Below are 20,164 nucleotides of genomic sequence, written 5' to 3'. Positions count from 1 at the left end.
ACTGGTGAATTATTAGCACTATACATTCACCACACCTATGTGATTGGGGCAGGACCAGAATATATTGTTCGGCGGCCCACGCAAACAGAACTCACACCTATCCGCAAGAACTTCCTCATCCTTGCCCTTGTCAAGTGTGTCCTAAGCACTCCCTTAAACTGAATCAGGCTCAGCCGAGGACATGAAGACATGGAGTTGACCCTATGAAGGATATTCACTCCACATCCCACCATTAAGAATGGGACCCAATTCACCCTCCCATTTCGCACTCACCACTCAATGGAGCAGAATCCGTTGAAAGGATATGACCATATAGATCTGAAAGAGACCTCCCATCAGGCCTAGCCCGAGACAGAATCTTCTTCATCGAGGAAGAGGGTGGGGCCAAAGGAAAGGAAAGAAAAACATTACGTGGAAAATCGTGAACTTGGAAATACCTAAAAAGACTGGAATTGGGCAGCTGGAATTTCTCAGCTAACTCCCTAAAACTTTTTCCAGATCCCAAGGGAGGAGACCATCACTGGGTTTGAGGAAATTCACCAGGTTGACACCTCATTTTGCGGTATGCCTGGTATTGATCCTGGCATGCTCTTCTGCACTCTTCACTGAACCAGGTTTGACCCTCTCTGGCTTGGTGGTCATGGTAGAGTGGGGGATACGTTGGGTCATGAGGTTGCAGATTGTGGCTGAGTACAATTCGGCCGCTGCTGATGGCCCACACACCTTGTGGATGCCCCTTTCTGGAGTTGCTAGATCAGTTCAAAGTCTATCCCGTTTAGCTCCCTGATAATGCCACACAACACGATGGAGGGTATCCTCCATGTGAAGACGGGACTTCATCTCCACAAGGACTGTGTGGTGGTCACTTCTACTGATGGGTAGGTTGGTGAGGATAAGGTCAAGTGTGTTTTTCCCAGGGCAGCATGGTGGTGCAGTGGCTAGCATTGCTGCCTCACGGCGCCGAGGTCCCAGGTTCGATCCCGGCTCTGGGTCACTGTCCGTGTGGAGTTTGCACATTCTCCCCGTGTTTGCGTGGGTTCCCCCCCCACAAACCAAAGATGTGCAGGCTAGGTGGTTTGGCCACACTAAATTGCCCCTTAATTGGAAAAAATTAATTGGATATTCTAAATTTATTTTAATGTATGTTTTTCCCTCTTGTTGGTTCCCTCACCAACAGTCCCAGTCTATGCAGTTATGTCCTTTAGGACCCAAGCAGTTAGGTTTCTGATGATTCTACCAAGTCACTGTTCGTGATGGACATTGAAGTCCCCCATCCAGAGTACATTCTGTGCTTCAACCTCCCTCAGAGCTTCCTCCAAGTGGCGGTCAATGTGGAGGAGTAACTGATCCACCAGCTGACGCAGGACGGTACATGGTAACCAGCAGGAGGTTTCCTTGCCCATGTTTAACCTGAAGCCAGGAGACTTCATGGATCCGGAGTCAATGTTGAGGACTCCCAGGGCAATTCCCTCCCGACTGTAAACCACTGTGCCGCCACCTCTGCTGGGTCTGTCCTGTCCAGGAATACTGATAGTGATATCGGGGACATTGTCTGTAAGGCCTGATTCTGTGAGTATGACTATGTCAGGCTGTTGCTTGACTAGTCTGTGGGGCAGCTCTCCCAACTTTGGCTTAAGCCCCAAGTTGTTAATAAGAAGGACTTTGCAAGATTGGCACTTCTGGGTTTGCTGTTGCCGCTTCCGGTGCCTAGCTCGATGTCGGGTGGTCCACCTGGTTTAATTCCTTCGTGTTTTCTCCACAGCAGTTGAATACAACTGAATGACCTGCTCGGCCATTTCAGAGGGTGTTTAAAGGTCAACCACCTTTAGGCCTGGAGTCACGTATAGGCCAGGTCAGGTAAGGACGGCAGATTTCATTCCTTAAAGGACATTACTGAACCACTTCGGTTTTTATGACAATCCTGTAGACTTTTAATTCCAGATGTTTTATTGAGTTTAATTTCCAGCATCTGCCGTGGTGGGGTATGCACCAGGTTCCGTAGAGCATTACCCTGGGTCTCTGGATTAGTAATCCAGTGACAATACCGCCTCCCTGGAAAAATATCGCTGTTCCTTTATTGTCGTTGGGTCAAAATCCTGGAACTCCCTTCCTAACAGCACTGTGGCTGTACCTACACCACATTATCTTCAGCGGTTCATGAAGGTGATTCATCAAGGGATGGATAATAAATGTTAGCGTAGCCAGTGAAGCCCACATTCCATGTATTAATAAGAAAAAGGAGGGCAGGTTTAACGTCTTTTCCAAAGGAAATGAAGAATAACCACGGAAGAGGAGCTTAAATTTGGGTAGTTCCCATGGAGCAGTGGCCCAGCAAGAAGCCAGTGTCACGAGAGAGAGGGGGGTAAACGGCAAATGCAAAATCCTGAAAAAACTGAGCTGAAAAATCCACGTACAAAAGTTGCCTTTTACAGGCCAATAATATCCTCCTACCTTCACACTCCTAGCTTTTATAAAAATAACATGTGCGGGGACATTCTGTGTTGAACAGATGGTCAGGATCCTCTTACAAAGCTGTAACGCACTCAAGCCCACTTTGCAATAAAGGGTTTCTTCAGACATAAAAAGTGCTGTCAGGGGCAGACTGCGAACAACCTGATACTCTTTGCGTAGGAAGTGCCAAAACTCTCTCTTCTCCAGCAGGGTTCTCATTCAGCACACTGACTGAACCAACAGTGGACGACACAGAGAGACAGCTTGTGCTGGGAGCTTATGGCTCCGGCACTTATTTTTGGCCTGGCTAGCTCAATAATTTAGTGTCAATTTGCCCTCATCAAATAAGGGTTCTGTGCTCTCATTCCAGGCCCACTCTTAACCCGGGTTGAGAATGTTGCGAATTACCAATTACATATAGCAGCCATAGTCAGCAGATTGAACAACTCTCCTTAACCAGCCTGGGCTAGAATCATGCCCAGGTTCAGGAGACCAAAGGCCTTTTGTGCTAATTGACAGAACTGTCTACTTCACCTGCAACATTGATTTCAGTTGTATGGAACAATGGCACTGGGTGCGTTACAAAGGAAAGATGCATCTTTCCCAGTTAACCAGCAGTCACCTGGTAACCATTCTCTCCGGTAGGAAATAGGTGTTGATGTTTTGGGTACTCTGCTACACAGACGAACCAACACGGTTGCGACTGGTACAACTCAGTTTTATTACTAACATTTATTTACAGTGGTAAACTGGTTACTGAGATTCGATCATAACCCTAGAATCTGTGGACCTATTCCTAATACTATCTTGTAGTGGCACTCAGCACATGGTGGATTTCTGAGTGGCTTGCTGTGAGCTCTGTGCCCTGAGCTGTCTCCTGCTGGAATGCCCAGGAAGTGTTGTGTTCCCTGTTTTGTACTGTGCATGCTCTTGCCTGTGATTGGCTGTGGTGTTGTGTGTGTGTTGATTGGTCCGTTGATCTGTCCATCAGTATGTATGTATGTTTGTACCATGATGTTCACCTGAATATCATGACATCCCCCCTTTTTTTACAAGAACATGTGCCTATGTGGTTATAAATAGAGATGTGTACTGAGTGCAGCTGAATGTGTGTGTGTGCAATATTTACAGCATGTACATGGGGATAAACTATATACAAGGGGCGATGTCGGGTGCGACATAACAACGAGGTTGTACCATAAACAAAGAACGGGGAAATGTTGAACGACAAAACGAACTCCTGTAACGACAAGGAAGAACAGAAACATATTAACACAGTGGTATTATGAGTTCAAACAGGCTCATAAGTCCAGTCTAGTAGGTGGGCGACGAATTCGGGTTGACCGCCTCAAGGGTGGGTCTGGATCCACTGGCTGAGGAATGGGCCTGGCCACGGGCGACGATGGAAGGGGCATGGTGGCAGGAAGCTCCACAAAGTCGATATCAGGAACAACAGGAGGGCGCGGTGCCGGTGTAAGTTCCCGTAGCGAGCGTGGAAGTAGGCGAAGAGCCCGGCGATTGCGCCTACGAATGGATCCATCAGGCATGCGAACCAGGAACGAGCGGGGAGCCACGCATCGGAGAACTTCGGCAGCTGCTGACCAGCCACCTTCTGGTCGGTGGATGCGGACGTCGTCTCCAGGCGCCAGGGCGGGAAGATCAGTTGCCTGTGTGTCATATGCCCTCTTCTGACGAATGCGCTGCTGTTGCATTCTGTGTAGTTGTGGGTACCAGAATGGATGGCACAGTGGTCCTGAGGGCGCGACCCATCAACAGCTGGGCTGGTGAGAGGCCAGTGGCTAGTGGGGCCGAGCGATAGGCCAGCAGGGCTAGGCAGAAATCCGACCCGGCAGCAGCAGCCTTGCAGAGGAGCCGCTTGATGATGTGAACGCCCTTCTCCGCCTTTCCATTGGACTGGGGGTGCAGAGGGCTAGACGTCACGTGTGTAAAGCCATACGAAGCAACAAAGGACGACCATTCCTGTCTGGCAAAACAGGGCCCATTGTCCGACATGACAGTAATCGGAATGCCGTGGCGAGCCAAGGTGTCTTTGCAGGCCCTTATGACAGCGGACGATGTCAAATCGTGCAGGCATATGACCTTTGGATAGTTTGAAAAGTAATCTATGATGATGACGTAGTCCCTGCCAAGCGCATGAAAAAGGTCCACACCCACCTTCGCCCAGGGGGACGTCACCAGCTCATGGGGCTGAAGGGCCTCAGGAGGTTGCGCCGGTTGAAACCTTTGGCAGGTGGGGCAGTTGAGCACCAAATTGGCAATGTCATCACTGATGCCCGGCCAGTATATCGCCTCTCGGGCCCTCCGTCTGCACTTCTCGACCTCCAGATGGCCTTCGTGTAGTTGGTCGAGGACCAGCTTGTGCATGCTGTGCGGAATCACAATCCAGTCCAGCTTTAGGAGGACACCATCAATGATGGCCAAGTCGTCTCGGACATTGTAGAACTGCGGGCACTGCCCTTTGAGCCACCCTCCCGTCATGTGGCGCATCACCCGTTGTAGAAGGGGGTCAACCGCAGTCTCTCGGCGAATACGGGCCAGACTGGAGTCGTCAGCTGGCAGATTTGCCGATGTGAAGGACACCTGCGCTTCGACCTGACAGACGAACCCCTCCGAATCGGGCGGTGTGCTCACTGCTCTGGATAGGGCATCCGCAATGATAAGGTCCTTTCCCGGGGTGTAGACCAGTTGGAAGTCATACCTCCTGAGTTTAAGTAGGATACGCTGGAGGTGAGGGGTCATCTCGTTCAGGTCCTTATTTATGATGCTGACCAGGGGGCGATGGTCAGTCTCAACGGTAAACTGGGCGAGACCATACACGTAGTCATGGAACTTGTCTATTCCAGTCAGCAAACCCAGGCACTCCTTTTCTATCTGCGCGTAGCACTGTTCTGTGGGGGTCATGGCCCGCGAGGCATAGGCGACCGGGGCCCATGACGCAGTGTCATCCCGCTGCAGGAGCACCGCCCCAATGCCGGACTGGCTGGCATTAGTCGAGATTTTAGTGGCACGAGATGTGTCGAAAAACGCCAATACCGGGGCTGTGGTGAGCTTCATTTTTTGAGCTCCTCCCATTCCTTCTGGTGTGTGGGCAGCCACTGGAACTCAGTGGACTTCTTGACGAGGTGGCGCAGAGCTGTCGTGTGGGAGGCAAGGTTGGGAATTAACTTCCCCAGGAAGTTGACCATGCCTAGAAAGCGTAGCACTGCTTTCTTGTCTGCCGGCTGCGGCATGGCTGTAATGGCGCTCACCACGTCTGCATCCGGACGGACCCCTGACCGGGATATGTGGTCCCCCAGGAACTTCAGCTTGGTTTGGCCGAAAGAACACTTGGCTCGGTTGAGGCACAGGCCATTTTCCCGTATGCGCGCAAAGACGCGCTGGAGACGATTGATGTGCTCCTGTGGTGTGGTGGATCAGATGATGACATCATCCACGTAGACGAGCACCCCTTCGATGCCCTCCATCATCTGCTCCATGAACCTGTGAAAGACCTCGGATGCCGAGATGATGCCAAATGGCATTCTGTTATAACAGAACCTGCCGAAAGGGGTGTTGAAGGTGCACAGCTTTCGGCTGGACTGATCCAGTTGGATCTGCCAAAAACCCTTCGAGGCATCCAGTTTTGTGAAGATTTTAGCCCGGGCCATTTCGCTCGTGATCTCTTCCTGTTTGGGTATGGGGTAGTGTTCCCTCATTATGTTGTTGTTGAGGTCTTTTGGATCAATGCAGATCCGGAGCTCGCCGGAGGGCTTCTTAACACACACCATGGAGTTGACCCATGGCGTGGGCTCCGTGACCCGGGATAGCACCCCTTGGTCCTGGAGATCCTGCAGCTGCTGCTTGAGGCGGTCTTTGAGTGGCGATGGGACCCTGCGAGGTGCGTGAATGACCGGGGTGGCGTCCGGTTTGAGCCGTATTCTGTAGGTGTAGGGCAGTGTTCCCATGCCCTCGAATGCCTCCTGGTTGTGGGCGAGGAGCGATTGGAGCTGTGCGCTGAACTCTGCATCCGGGAAGTCGGATGTGCCGTCTGGAGACAGAGCGTGGACTCGTTGCACGAGGTGGAGAACCTTGCATGCCTGTGCGCCTAGCAGGGAGTCCTTTGATGATCCGACTATCTCGAATGAGAGTGTGGCCGTGCGTGTGTTGTGTGTCACATGGACCTGGCAGGATCCCATAGCCGGGATAACGTTCCCATTGTAGTCGACCATCTTGCAACGGGATGGCCGAATTGGTGGTCTGACCTTCATGGCGTAGAAGGCTGACCATGCTGTGAGGTTGGCGGAGGCGCCAGTGTCCAGACGGAATGTTATCGGTGATCGGTTGACCGTTAGGGTGGCACAGCATTCATCACCCGGATTGACAGTGTTCACTTGCAACGGCTGGTGGGTCCTGGCTGGAGACATCCGGTTCCCATCAATGACCGCAACACGGAAGGCGTCCCGGTCGTCTGTGTCACTGGTCTGGATATCGTCTGGGCACGACTCGTAGTAAGGAGGCTGAATGATCCGCACGTCACTGCGAGGTTGTCGGAATTGGGGAACATTGGCAGGTTGAGCTGCTCGACAGCAAGCAGCGTAGTGGCCCATCTTGCCACAGCGGAGGCATTGTTGGTTTCTTGCCGGACATTGCCGCTTTAAATGTGCGGCTCCGCAGTTGCCGCACGTTGTGACGTCATGGCGTTCGTTGCACCAACGCGCATGCGCTGTTCGGTCTCGCGTCGAGCGCGCCTGCGCATTACGTCCCACTGTGTCAACGTCTTTTTTGGCGCGCACAAACGCAGGAGGCCCCGGAAAGCGCGCGAAATGGCCGCCCTCGTCCGGGCCGTGGGCCGGGAGGAACTCGATCGCCTGGACCTATTCGGCCTCGTAGGACGCCTGCCTCGCCGATCCGGCCGCGTAGGACCCCTGCGCCGATTCAGCCGCTTGAAATTGGGAGTAGCGGCTAGTCGCGTTTTCATGCAGGACACAGGCTTCGATTGCGAAGGCTAGGGTGAGGCCTTTAATTTTGAAGAGCTGCTGGCATAGGGTGCCTGAGGTGACCCCAAAAACAATCTGGTCCCGAATCATTGAATCAGAGGTGGTGTCGTAACCGCAGGACTGCGCGAGGATACGGAGATGCGTAAGGAAGGATTGAAAGGGCTCATCCTCACCCTGCAGGCGCTGCTGGAAGAGATGCCTCTCGAAACTCCCGTTGACCTCGACGTTGAAGTGTTGGTCGAGTTTGAGAAGGACCGTCTTGTACTTGGTCTTGTCCTCACCTTCCGCGAACACCAGGGAGTTGTAGACATGGATGGTGTGTTGACCTGCCGTGGTGAGGAGGATGGCGATCTTTCTGGTGTCCGAATCGCTCTCCTTTTCGTTGGCTTCCAGGAAGAGCTGGAAGCGCTGTTTGAACAGCTTCCAATTGACGGCGAGGTTCCCAGCGACTTGTAGCGGCTGCGGCGTGCTGACGGTGTCCATGGCGCAGGATGGCAGATTCCGGAGGATTCGTAGGTAGGTCCCACAGTTACTCCTGGTACTATGATGTGTTGGGTAATCTGCTACACAGACGAACCAACACGGTTGCGAATGGTACAACTCAATTTTATTACTAACATTTATTTACAGTGGTAAACTGGTTACTGAGGTTCGATCATAACCCTGGAATCTGTGGACCTATTCCTAATACTATCTTGGAGTGGCACTCAGCACATGGTGGATGACTGAGTGGCTTGCTGTGAGCACTGTGCCCTGAGCTGTCTCCTGCTGGAATGCCCAGGAAGTGTCGTGTTCCCTGTTTTGTACTGTGTATGCTCTTGCCTGTGATTGGCTGTGGTGTTGTGTGTGTGTTGATTGGTCCGTTGATCTGTCCATCAGTATGTATGTATGTTTGTACCATGATGTTTACCTGAATATTATGACAGGTGTGGTCTCTTTGGGGCCCGGATGGCTCGAAGATGAGATTCTCCGCATTCCGACGCCGAAATCGTGGCCAGCGCCGGGACGGAGAATCCATTTCCCCGCACGGAATTGGGATTGCTGCCGGTTCCCTGATTCTGCGGGCCCCGAGAAGCGCCTAGCACCTACCTGGGGCCATTGCTGGAGGCCCGCTCCGCCCCCGACTGGCCAAAGTCCTGGCGGCGTGGATCTAATGTGGTCCTGCCAGTCGGGAAACTAGCATGTTTCCCGACTGGCTGCCCGCTCGGGGGGGTGCCGATCGGAGGGCGGGGGAGGGGAATGGGGGGGGGGGGGGGAGGGGGGCCTTATATGCGGCCGGGCAATGTTTGTACGGGCGATCAGGGTCGGGCGCGTGGCCGATTGGGGGGGGTCTATTTTTAATGTCCAGCTCCGCAGTCGGAGTCCGCCAAGGAGCACGGTGCAGCCAGCTGGAGGCCTCCGATCCGGAAGTGTGGGGGGCCCGAATCAGCAGCTGCTAGTTGTACACCGGGTCCCTGCTTGCCCCCTTGCAGGGGTAGGAATATGTGGCCCTTTCACATCAGTTTTTCTGGCGTGAAAATCCACAGTTTTTACGACGGCGTGGGGACATCATCCCAATAACAGAGGGTCCAGCCCAGGGCGTTGGTCAAGTCAATTTTCTGTGTCAGAATTGGACAATCCGTTACCTCAGGCAGGCATGTCAGCAGTGTCCCAGGGAACCCGTGATTACTGACTAGCCTTCCTGCCTGATGAAAGGGATATCCCAACAGTTGGTATACACTTGGACCCAGGTATCCCTCCAGGTCAAAGGTTGAATTGAGAGGATGGTCACAGCTGGACAAAAAGGAAACATTTATCAATAATCTGCTCTGGTTAATGGTACAGGTTATGTAGTTAAACCTTGGCACACAGCTGGGAGTCCCTCCACCTCGGCGTTGCCTGCTTGTACAAAGGTTCTCTGGATATAAAAAAGTAACTAGTGGGGGGCAGGTTTCCCTCCGTACAAACCCTGCAGGTGGATGTAGATTTTTCAGTCTCTTTGATTGGAAGTTCTCAAACATGATCGGCCAAATTCTCCGTTTCTGCATCTAAGTGCCGACGCCAACGGAGAATCCGAGGACTTTCATGTCAGAAACATCGGCGGCACACCTGCACCCATTCTGCTATCGGTGAGGACCTAGCACCGGCCCGCATGGAACACCATCGAAACTCACCAAAAACGGTGCGGGAATCGCCGGGTCAATGACGGACACGCAGGGATGACAATCTTCAGCCGCGCCTTAACAATACACCCTCCACACACACACACACTGATCGGGGCCGAAAAGATGGGGCAGGTTGTGCTGGAGCGCCCATGGAGCTGATGGGTCGGCTGGGGCCAGAGTGGTGCCCCGTGGGGGGGTCACCTATATGACCCAGGGCACCAGGTTTAACGCGGGCTGTTAGCGTCGTGCGCAGCTGCATGCTACATTGCCGGCTGCGGTGATGATGTTGCGTGCCCGCTCGCCCCGGCCCCACAGCCTACCTCCTGGCCACCCCCAACTACTCCCCCCCGGCCCTTGCAGAAGCCCCCCGGCCAGCGGCACAGCTGCTCGTGATGTATGGAGGTGCTGGATACTGACCGTACGCCCTCTCCCTCTCTGTCAGCAGCTACCACTCTAGGTTAACCATTTGTGAGAGCAACATGTGGCTCGCGCCGTCGGGAACTCAGCCCATCGGAGGCGGAGAATCGCGGGTGAACCCACTAATGATATGCGAATGGTGTTGCAACTACACGTGGCGTGCGGCGCATTGACTCCGTTTTTGGCGAGGGAGAGCATCGTGATTCGGCATCAAACTGGCGCCTACCACGATTTTGATGTCAGGTGCTATTCTCCGCCCAATCGCACGCCCCGATTTCAGCGTCGGTCAACGGAGATTCCCGCCCAATGATGGATTTCTGCTTGAGGCACCAAGCAGCTGTCCAAAATAAATCTTTATTAGGGTAGAGATGGATTTGATACAATGACAAGCTATTCAACCATATGTATTTAAAAAAAAAAAATTTAGCGTACCCAATTCATTTTTTTTCCAATTAAGGGGCAATTTAGCGTGTTCAATCCACCTACCCTTGCACATCTTTTTAGGTTGTGGGGGCGAAACCCACACAAACACGGGGAGAATGTGCAAACTCCACACGGACAGTGACCCAGAGCTGGGATCGAACCTGGGACCTCGGCGCCGTGAGGCAACAGGGCTAACCCACTGCGCCACCGTGCTGCCCTCATCATTTGTATAAAGAATGCACTGCTGCAGAATTAATTGATTAAGTGCGTACGTGAGTTATTCACGGGCGTTGAATTGACAGCCTTGCATAACATTCAGGATTTGTTCAATTCCTTCAAGGTAAGAAAATCTAACAAAGTCAACCCAGGGCTTGAAACAAATCTAAGTGAGACTGTTTTCTCTTGTGGGGAGTCAGTGATGGGGAGATTATTCATTTGAAGCTCCCCTGAGAGTGAGGAGTGATGTTAGGAGACAATTCGCGAAGCAGAGTTTTTGGAGATAAAAGGGATATTTTGCCTCAGGAAGCGGTTAAAGGCAGAAATCGGAGAAACAGCTGGAGCAAGGTTGTCAGTGGGACAGGGGATCAGTTGAGGGTTGTTTCAGCAATGAGGTGGCCCACACAATTGATTGATTGATATTTATTGTCACATGTACCGAAGTACAGTGAAAAGTATTTTTCTGTGGCCAAGGGAACGTACATAGTACATACATAACAGACAAAACAATAATCGACAGAGTACATTGACAAATGGTACATCAACAAATAGTGTTTGGAGAGAAGCATAGGGCGTCGTGAATAGTGTTCCTGCAGGGAACCGATCAATCCGAGGGGGAGTCGTTGAGGAGTGTAGTAGCTGTGGGGAAGAAGCTGTTCCTATGTCTGGATGTGCGGGTCTTCAGACTTCTGTAGCTTCTGTCCGATGGAAGGGTCTGGAAGAGGTCAAAGCCTGGGTGTGAGGGGTCTCTGACAATGCTGTCTGCCTTTCTGAGGCAGCGGGAGGTGGAGACAGAATCAATGGGAGGGTGGCAAGCTTGTGTGGTGCGTTAGGCTGAGTTCACAACACTCTGCAGTTTCTTGCAATCTTGGGCCAAGCAGTTGCCATACCAGGCTGTGTTGCAGCTGGATAGGATGCTCTCTATCGCACATCTGTAGAAGTTTGTGAGAGTCGATGCAGACATGCCAAATTTCTTTAGCTTCCGTAGGAAGTAGAGACGTTGTTGGACTTTTTTGATTATTGCATCAACATGAGTGGACCAGGACAGACTGTTGGTTATGGTGACCCCCAGGAAAAGCTATCGACCATCTCCACTTCAGAGCCATTGATGTAGACAGGGAGGGGGGGGTGGGGGTGTTGTGCTACGCTTCCTGAAGTCGATGATAAGTTCCTTGGTCTTTCCAATATTTTGAGAGAGGTTGTTTTCGGTGCACCATGCAACCAAGTGATTTATCTCCCTCCTGTAGTCTAATTCGTTGTTGTTTGAGATACGGCCCGCCACAGTCGTATCATCCGCAAACTTATAGATTGAGTTGTAGTTAAATCTTGCCACACAGTCATGTGTGTATAGGGAGTGCAGTAGAGGACTGAGCACACATCCTTGCGGGGCCCCGGTGTTGAGGACTATTGTGGAGGAGGTGCTGTTGTCTATCCTGACAGATTGCGGTCTGTTGGTGAGGAAGTCAAGGATCCAGCTGCACAGGGAGGGGTCAAGTCCAATATTGCAGAGTTTGGTTATTAGTCTTGTCGAGATAATGGTGTTCAAGGCGGAGCTGTAGTCTATAAACAGCAGTCTGACATAGGCGTCCTTGTTGTCGAGGTGTTCGAATGTTGATTGTAGGGCCAGAGAGATAGCATCTGCTGTACATTGGTTGCGGCGATAGGTGAACTGCAGTGGATCGAGGCTGGCAGTGATCCATCTCATGACTAGCCACCCGAAGCATTTCATGATAACAGACGTCAGAGCCAGCGGTCGGTAGTCGTTGAGGCAGGCTGCCTTGTAAGCTGCCACGCGACCAAATAAGCTGAATGACCTTCTGTACTGTAAAATCCTGTGGTTCCATGTTTTTCCTGATGGCAACAGGATTGGGTGGCACTGTAAAGATGGATGGAAATTTGGGAGCTGTAAGCTGATCACATTTGACAGTCAGGGAGTATTTCTGCAGAATGTCTGTTTGGGCAGATCACCTGTGGGAGGAGCAAGCAATGAAGGAACCCCTTCTTTCAACACCTTGTATTTTCATCTGCCTCCCTTACGTTGGCAGTGAAGAAAGACCAGATGGTTGGGAGGAGGGTGGATGATAAAATAGATGGTTTCCTCTAGTTTTTATTGGTCGATAACATCGTCAACAGAGCCAAAATATCCTTAGAGGGTCCGACATAAAATAGTAAACAAAATAGTGTTATGAATTGGGGAAAATTAAAAGTAAACAGTGAAATTGGAATAATATAAAATAGAACAGGGAGTTGATAAGGGACGCTCCCTGAAGGGTTTTGCTATGTGGATTAACATACCAGTGAGAAAAGCAAGTGTTTACCTTGTGTGACTAGAGGAGGACAATGGAGTGTAGAAGAGGTGATTTCAAAGTGGAGAGATTAAAAAAAAACTTTTATTCAGGACATTTTCATTTTATATTCAAAACACAGCATTCCATCCAACATGATACATTTCTCTATATAAACACCTCACTCCAAACCCCTCAAATTCACCACCCAACTCCTCTCACTTCCTCTTTACCTCCTCCAGCAGGGCTCTCTCCCTCTCCATTAACTGCCCATAAATAACAGAGATCTCGCCCTCCCACTCTGACCCTCATACACTATCTTTTCCCGCAACAAAGGGGGCGGTAACCGTGGAAATGTGGCTAGCTCCTTCCTCACAAAATTCCTAATCTGCAAGTGCTGTACCCGTTCCCCCTCGGACGTCGAAATTTTTGTACCATTTCCCCCAACTCTGCAAATCTACCCTCCACAAACAGGTCCCTCAGCCTCTCTAACCCCTCCCGTTCCCAAACCCTGGATGTCGAATCTAACCCCGCTGGAATAAATCAATTACTCCACAAATCGGCGCCCACAGCGACATGCCCTCGTTTAAAGCATTTCCTAAACTGATTCCAGGCTCTTAACAAGGCACCAGTGGACTCCTAGAGTATTTGGCCGGTGAGAACGGAAGCGGAGCCAACACCAATACCGTCAGCCTTGACCCGACGCGTGAAGCTTCCTCCATCCGCCACCAGACCGACCGTCCCTCTGCAACCCATTTCCGAACCTTCTTCACATTCGCCGCCTAATAATAGTTCATCAAATTCGGCAATACCAACAACAGCACCCCCCCCAACCCCCCCATCCTCCCCAACCCCCTGTCCCTCTGCAAAAAGGCTCTCCGGATCCGAGACACCTTACCTGCCCATACAAAGGCCATGATTTTGGCAGGGAAATCGGGAGATTCTGGAAAATAAATAAAACTTTGGCAGGATCGCCATTTTCATGATTTGAAACCACCCTGCCAATAACGCAGGAACATCCCACCTCTTTAAATCCTCCTTCACCCTCTCCACCAACTTGGCCACATTCATCGAGCGCACAGAACCCAGCTATGTACCACCCATATTCCCAGATATCGAAAACCCGACCTGACCAACCAAAACCTTGTGCCTGGTAACTTACCGGGAACACCTCACTTTTCTCCACATTTAGTTTATACCCCAAAGAGCCAAATTTTGTCAACATCTCCATAATCCTACTCAGACTAGAGATTGGGTCCGTCACATATAACAACAAGTCGTCCGCAGAGAGGGACACTCGATGTTCCACAGCCTCCCTCTCAATTCCCCTTTACTCCATCGAAGCAAAATGGAGACATAAGGAAATTGACATGTATATGCTAAATGCCGGATCCACAGGGGATAACATCATACGGAAAGAATGATATATTCATAGCACAATGACCAGTGTATGGACCAGTGCTAAACAGCGCCATGGCGAGGGTGAGATTCAGATCACGATGTCTCGCGAGATTTCATTAAGTCTTCCGAGGTGTTTCGAGCATCACAAATCTCGCGAGAGGCTTCTCGCGAGATTTATCAGCCTCGTCACGAGGGTGTGACGAGGCCATTACATTGCACCCGTAAAGTCATCAGCCAGACACCTTGGGTGGGTTTCTCCACCTTGCCGCGGCAGATTTCTGGTTCAGCACGCCATCGGGATTCTCCGTTTCGCCGGCTGGTCAATGGGGTTTCCCATTGTGGGGCAGCCCCGCGCTGTCGGGAAACCCCCAGGCTGCCGTCAACATGGAGCATCCCGACTGCGGAACATCCAGCCCCTTAACCCTGTTTCTCCCTCCACAGAAGCTGCTGAGTGTTTCCAGTATTTTCTGATTTTATTGAAGACACCCGCATCTCTGTTTAAAGCAAACTAGCTGTAGTTTGTATTTCCTAAAAGAAATGCACGTTTTATGGTCACAACCTACAGAATACGCATCAACGAAGATGTCAATGAAATATTGTCCTCAATTACAAGAGAGTGGGAGGGCAAGAGTAAGGAAGTTTTGCTGCAATTGGAAAGTCTTTGGTGAGACCACATCTGGAATGCTATGTGCAATTTTGGTCTCTTTATCAAAGGAAGGATGCACTTGCCAAAGAGAGATTGCAACAAAGCTTCACTCGATTGATTTCTAAATTGTGGGGGTTGTCCTATGAGGAGCGTTATGGATTGGATTGGATTTGTTTACTGTCACGTGTACTTTTTTCTGTGAGCAACTCAACAGATCATTAAGTACATGGGAAGAAAAGGGAAGAAAAGAAAATACATAATAGAGCAACACCAATACACTCTGGAGTTCAGAAGAATGAGCAGTGAAACATATAATGTTCTGAGAGAGTGCGGTTGACTTGGTGCTGGGAGGTCATTCCCCCCCCGTTGGAGAGTGAACTAGGGGGCGCGGTCAGGATAAGGGGGATGGTCATTTGGGACTGAGGTGAGGAGAAATTTCACACATAGGGTTGTGATCTTTGGAAGTCGCTGTAGACACTCAGTTATTCAGTATCTTCAAAGGCCGAGATACATAAACATTTGTATTCCCAAAGGAATCAACCAATGTGGTGATGAGTGGGAAAGTGGAATTGAGATGCTCTTAACATACAGGATACAAATGAAGTGTAGACAGTGCAGAATGAGAAGAAAGTCATGCCAAATGGAGACTGACGATGAAACAGAGCTTGTTTACCAGGTGGCCATAGACATAGTGGGTTAGCATATTTAGGTACTGTTAAAGTAGTGTCCCTCTCACCGGGTCCAGAGGTTGCATATAAGGAGTTAAGTATCCCTGATATTGATAGTAGACCAGGGCAGGAAAGACAAAAAACTGGACTTTAACAACCCTCATACAACCCACTCTGGAACCGTTCCATAAGAGTTGAAGATTGTTTTTCTTGTCTCATCGCAGGAGCTTGAGAATACTTTCTCTGATACTTTCCAACCTCCCATGAATAACCTATGGGTTTTGCTGAAAAAAGGAGACGTGCTGTCAAAGTTTTTCATCCTGCACTCACCAGGACAGCCGCAATAAACCAATTCTAACGGGAACAACAATTTATACTGCATGTGAAGAGATTGCAGATTGGTTGGCATTTGGAATCTGATTGGTGGAGGTATTGCAATGGAGATTGCAGCAGAGGACAGTTAACTACCAAGATTTTGTTTCCAAGTCAAATCAGACAGATCGACGCTGATTGGGTTCTTAATTTGCTCCCCTCAGTACTTGTACTTGCAGGCTGCTGAAGCCAAGGAGTAAGATCTGACCCCGAACAATTAGATCCTTCCAATAATGTAAGGAATGGGTTTTCCCGACTGGAAATTTTCACCTTATCCAACAATCAGTTTTCCTGGGATAAATCTCCATGCATATGCTCTAATCTTGGTGATGCAGACTCAAAGGAATAGGACTGGAAAAGACAATTAACTGAGAATATATCAGAATTTATCTTCTATAACTATCCACTTTCCATTATGTAATTTGTTGTGAGGAGGCGGTTCCTCTTGACTACCACCTTCTCAAAGGCAGTTAGGGATGGACAACACATTCTGGCCCAACCAGCAACGCCTGCATCCCAGAACAATTTTTTTTTTTACAAAAGTCAGCCTTAAAGTGCTGGTGGACAAGGATAAGAGTGGTCCTAGGGTGAATGTGCTAAATTGGGGGAAGGCTAATTATAACAATATTAGGCGGGAACTGAGGAACCTAGATTGGGGGCGGATGTTTGAGGGCAAATCAACATCTGACATGAGGGAGGCTTTCAAGTGTCAGTTGAAAGGAATTCAGGACCGCCATGTTCCTGTCAGGAAGAAGGATAAATACGGCAATTTTCGGGAACCTTGGATAACGAGAGATATTGTAGGCCTCGTCAAAAAGAAAAAGGAGGCATTTTTCAGGGCTAAAAGGCTGGGAACAGACGAAGCCTGTGCGGAATATAAGGAAAGTAGGAAGGAACTTAAGCAAGGAGTCAGGAGGGCTAGAAGGGGTCACGAAAAGTCATTGGCAAATAGGGTTAAGGAAAATCCCAAGGCTTTTTACACGTACATAAAAAGCAAGAGGGTAGCCAGGGAAAGGGTTGCCCACTGAAGGATAGGCAAGGGAATCTATGTGTGGAGCCAGAGGAAATGGGCGAGGTACTAAATGAATACTTTGCATCAGTATTCACCAAAGAGAAGGAATTGGTAGATGTTGAGTCTGGAGAAGGGTGTGTAGATAGCCTGGGTCACATTGAGATCCAAAAAGACGAGGTGTTGGGCGTCTTAAAAAATATTAAGGTAGATAAGTCCCCAGGGCCTGATGGGATCTACCCCAGAATACTGAAGGAGGCTGGAGAGGAAATTGCCGAGGCCTTGACAGAAATCTTTGGATCCTCACTGTCTTCAGGTGATGTCCCGGAGGACTGGAGAACAGCCAATGTTGTTCCTCTGTTTAAGAAGGGTAGCAAGGATAATCCAGGGAACTACAGGCCGGTGAGCCTTACTTCAGTGGTAGGGAAATTACTGGAGAGAATTCTTCGAGACAGGATCTACTCCCATTTGGAAGCAAATGGACGTATTAGTGAGAGGCAGCATGGTTTTGTGAAGGGGAGGTCGTGTCTCACTAACTTGATAGAGTTTTGCGATGAGGTCACAAAGACGATTGATGCAGGTAGGGCAGTGGATGTTGTCTATATGGAATTCAGTAAGGCCTTTGACAAGGTCCCTCATGGTAGACTAGTACAAAAGATGAAGTCACACGGGATCAGGGGTGAGCTGGCAAGGTGGATACAGAACTGGCTAGGTCATAGAAGTCAGAGCGTAGCAATGGAAGGGTGCTTTTCTAATTGAAGGGCTGTCACCAGTGGTGTTCCGCAGGGATCAGTGCTGGGACCTTTGCTGTTTGTAGTATATATAAATGATTTGGAGGAAGATGTAACTGGTCTGATTAGTAAGTTTGCAGACGACACAAAGGTTAGTGGAATTGCGGATAGCGATGAGGACTGTCAGAGGATACAGCAGGATTTAGATTGTTTGGAGACTTGGGCGGAGAGATGGCAGGTGGAGTTTAATCCGGACAAATGTGAGGTAATGCATTTTGGAAGGTCTAATGCAGGTAGGGAATATACAGTGAATGGTAGAACCTTCAAGAGTATTGAAAGTCAGAGCGATCTAGGTGTACAGGTCCACAGGTCACTGAAAGGGGCAACACAGGTGGAGAAGGTGGTCAAGAAGGCATACGGCATGCTTGGCTTCATTGGCCGGGGCATTGAGTATAAGAATTGGCAGGTCATGTTGCAGCTGTATAGAACCTTAGTTAGGCCACACTTGGAGTATAGTGTTCAATTCTGGTCGCCGGCGTGGGTCGCAAAGGTCGGCCGGCGTGGGTCGCAAAAGGTCGGCCGGCGTGGGTCGCAAAAGGTCGGCCGGCGTGGGTTGCAAAGGTCGGCCGGCGTGGGTCGCAAATGTCGGCTGGCGTGGGTCGCGAAGATCGGTGGGTTGGGTCCCGAAGGTTGGCCGGTTGGTAAAAATGGGTCCCCGGAAATAAAGTTTGAAAAACACTGCCATGTGGGGTCTCTGGCAATATACAACCGACTATTTCTGATTAAGTACTCCAGCTACTTTGTACATTCTCCCCTGCGTGGGTTTCACCCCAACAACCCAAAGATGTGCTGGTTAGGTGGATTGGCCATGCTAAATTGCCCCTTAATTGGGAAACAAAAAATTGGGCACTCTAAATTAAAAAAAAAAAAAAAAAATGAAATACACCTGCCACTGTTTGTAAAAGGAGGATACAATTCCAGTCTTGTCTTAAAAATAAACTCTTTGGAAAGATTGCTCGTAGCTCCACCCTGGCCAATCCATCTCAAAATGAAGGATTCACCCTCCGCTGTGTGACTCACACCCACTTCAAAGATGCTTCCTCTCTGCTCCACGCTCTGCCTTGGGGCTGGAGGGAGGGGGGGGGGAGGTTGGTGGGGGGGTGGCAGAGGGGATGTGGCGCTGGATGTTGGGAGTGGTGGCGCTCATTTTCAATTTATCTTCCGTCACGACCACCAGTCCTTTGTGAGGGCCCGTGTTGTAATGCCAACCTGCTTTATTTCTGTCATGATCTTTCCATTTGCTCTACTCCTCTATCTGGCTGGGAGCGGTCGGAGCGTCAGGACAAAGTTACTTCCTGCGAAATGTTCTAGCAGCAGCCGATAAAATGGTGCAAAGTAACAAATGGATCTCAGCCTCTTTGATGGGAAAAGAACGTGTCAGCACTCAGTGGCAAAAAACATTAAGCAAATAATGGAAATGAGCGGCAACATTTTGTATTATTTATGAAGTATAATATGATTTTGACCCAGCTATTTTGCTGCAGGTCATATTTAGTATTTATATATAAACATATTAATAAAGGAAAGGGAGGAGGTCTAAAAATTTTATGACAGAAATACAACCTCTTTAATGAGCGCTTGATCATAACGAGGCATTGAAGCTTTTCGGCTTGATAGGAAAGCCAACCTATAATCATGCAACAGAACTGGGGCCCGTGCAATAGATATCTGGGGTGTCATTTTTAAAAGATGATTCCATATTTTCTTTTAAAATGAGCAGCAGAAACAACAGGTAAAATATATAATTGAGTTCATCATGTTGACAGGGCTACAAACACTTCCCTCTCTGCCGTTGACAATGCCGTTATCATTTATTTATTTATGCATAATTTGTATTGGAAAGCGAGATCCCCAGTGATCTGTAAAAGGATGATTAATGTTACATGCTAAACTGCACCACACATATAGGGCCTGCACTGCAGTAATTTGCCATGCTGTAGTGGAGTGGGGGATGGCACTTGTAGTGCTAGTTTTGACTATATAGGGTAAATTATATACATAATGTCAACACCACAATTCTCTTGAAATTTAAAGTTAATTAAAATAATTATTATCTACTGGCACGGCACATTTTCGCAAGCAACAGTTTTCACAATGAATAAAATATTATTTTCCACTTTGCTTTGTCTTAACTTCCTTTGAATTTCTCCGTTACATTATGCCTTGCATGAAAGGAAATAGATTCAATAATAAATTGCAGAAGGGAATTGGATAAGTTCTTGAAAAAGAAAAATTAGTCGGGCAATGCAGAAGGAGCGGATGAGTGGGATTAATTGGACAGCTCTCGCAAAGGGCAGACATGGTCACGATGGGCCGAACGGTCATCTTCTGTGGTGTGTCGTGC

Source organism: Scyliorhinus torazame, chromosome 21, assembly GCF_047496885.1.
Source record: "Scyliorhinus torazame isolate Kashiwa2021f chromosome 21, sScyTor2.1, whole genome shotgun sequence".
NCBI lineage: Eukaryota > Metazoa > Chordata > Chondrichthyes > Carcharhiniformes > Scyliorhinidae > Scyliorhinus > Scyliorhinus torazame.
The sequence above is the reverse complement of the archived record's forward strand: the minus strand, read 5'-3'. Positions refer to the sequence as shown.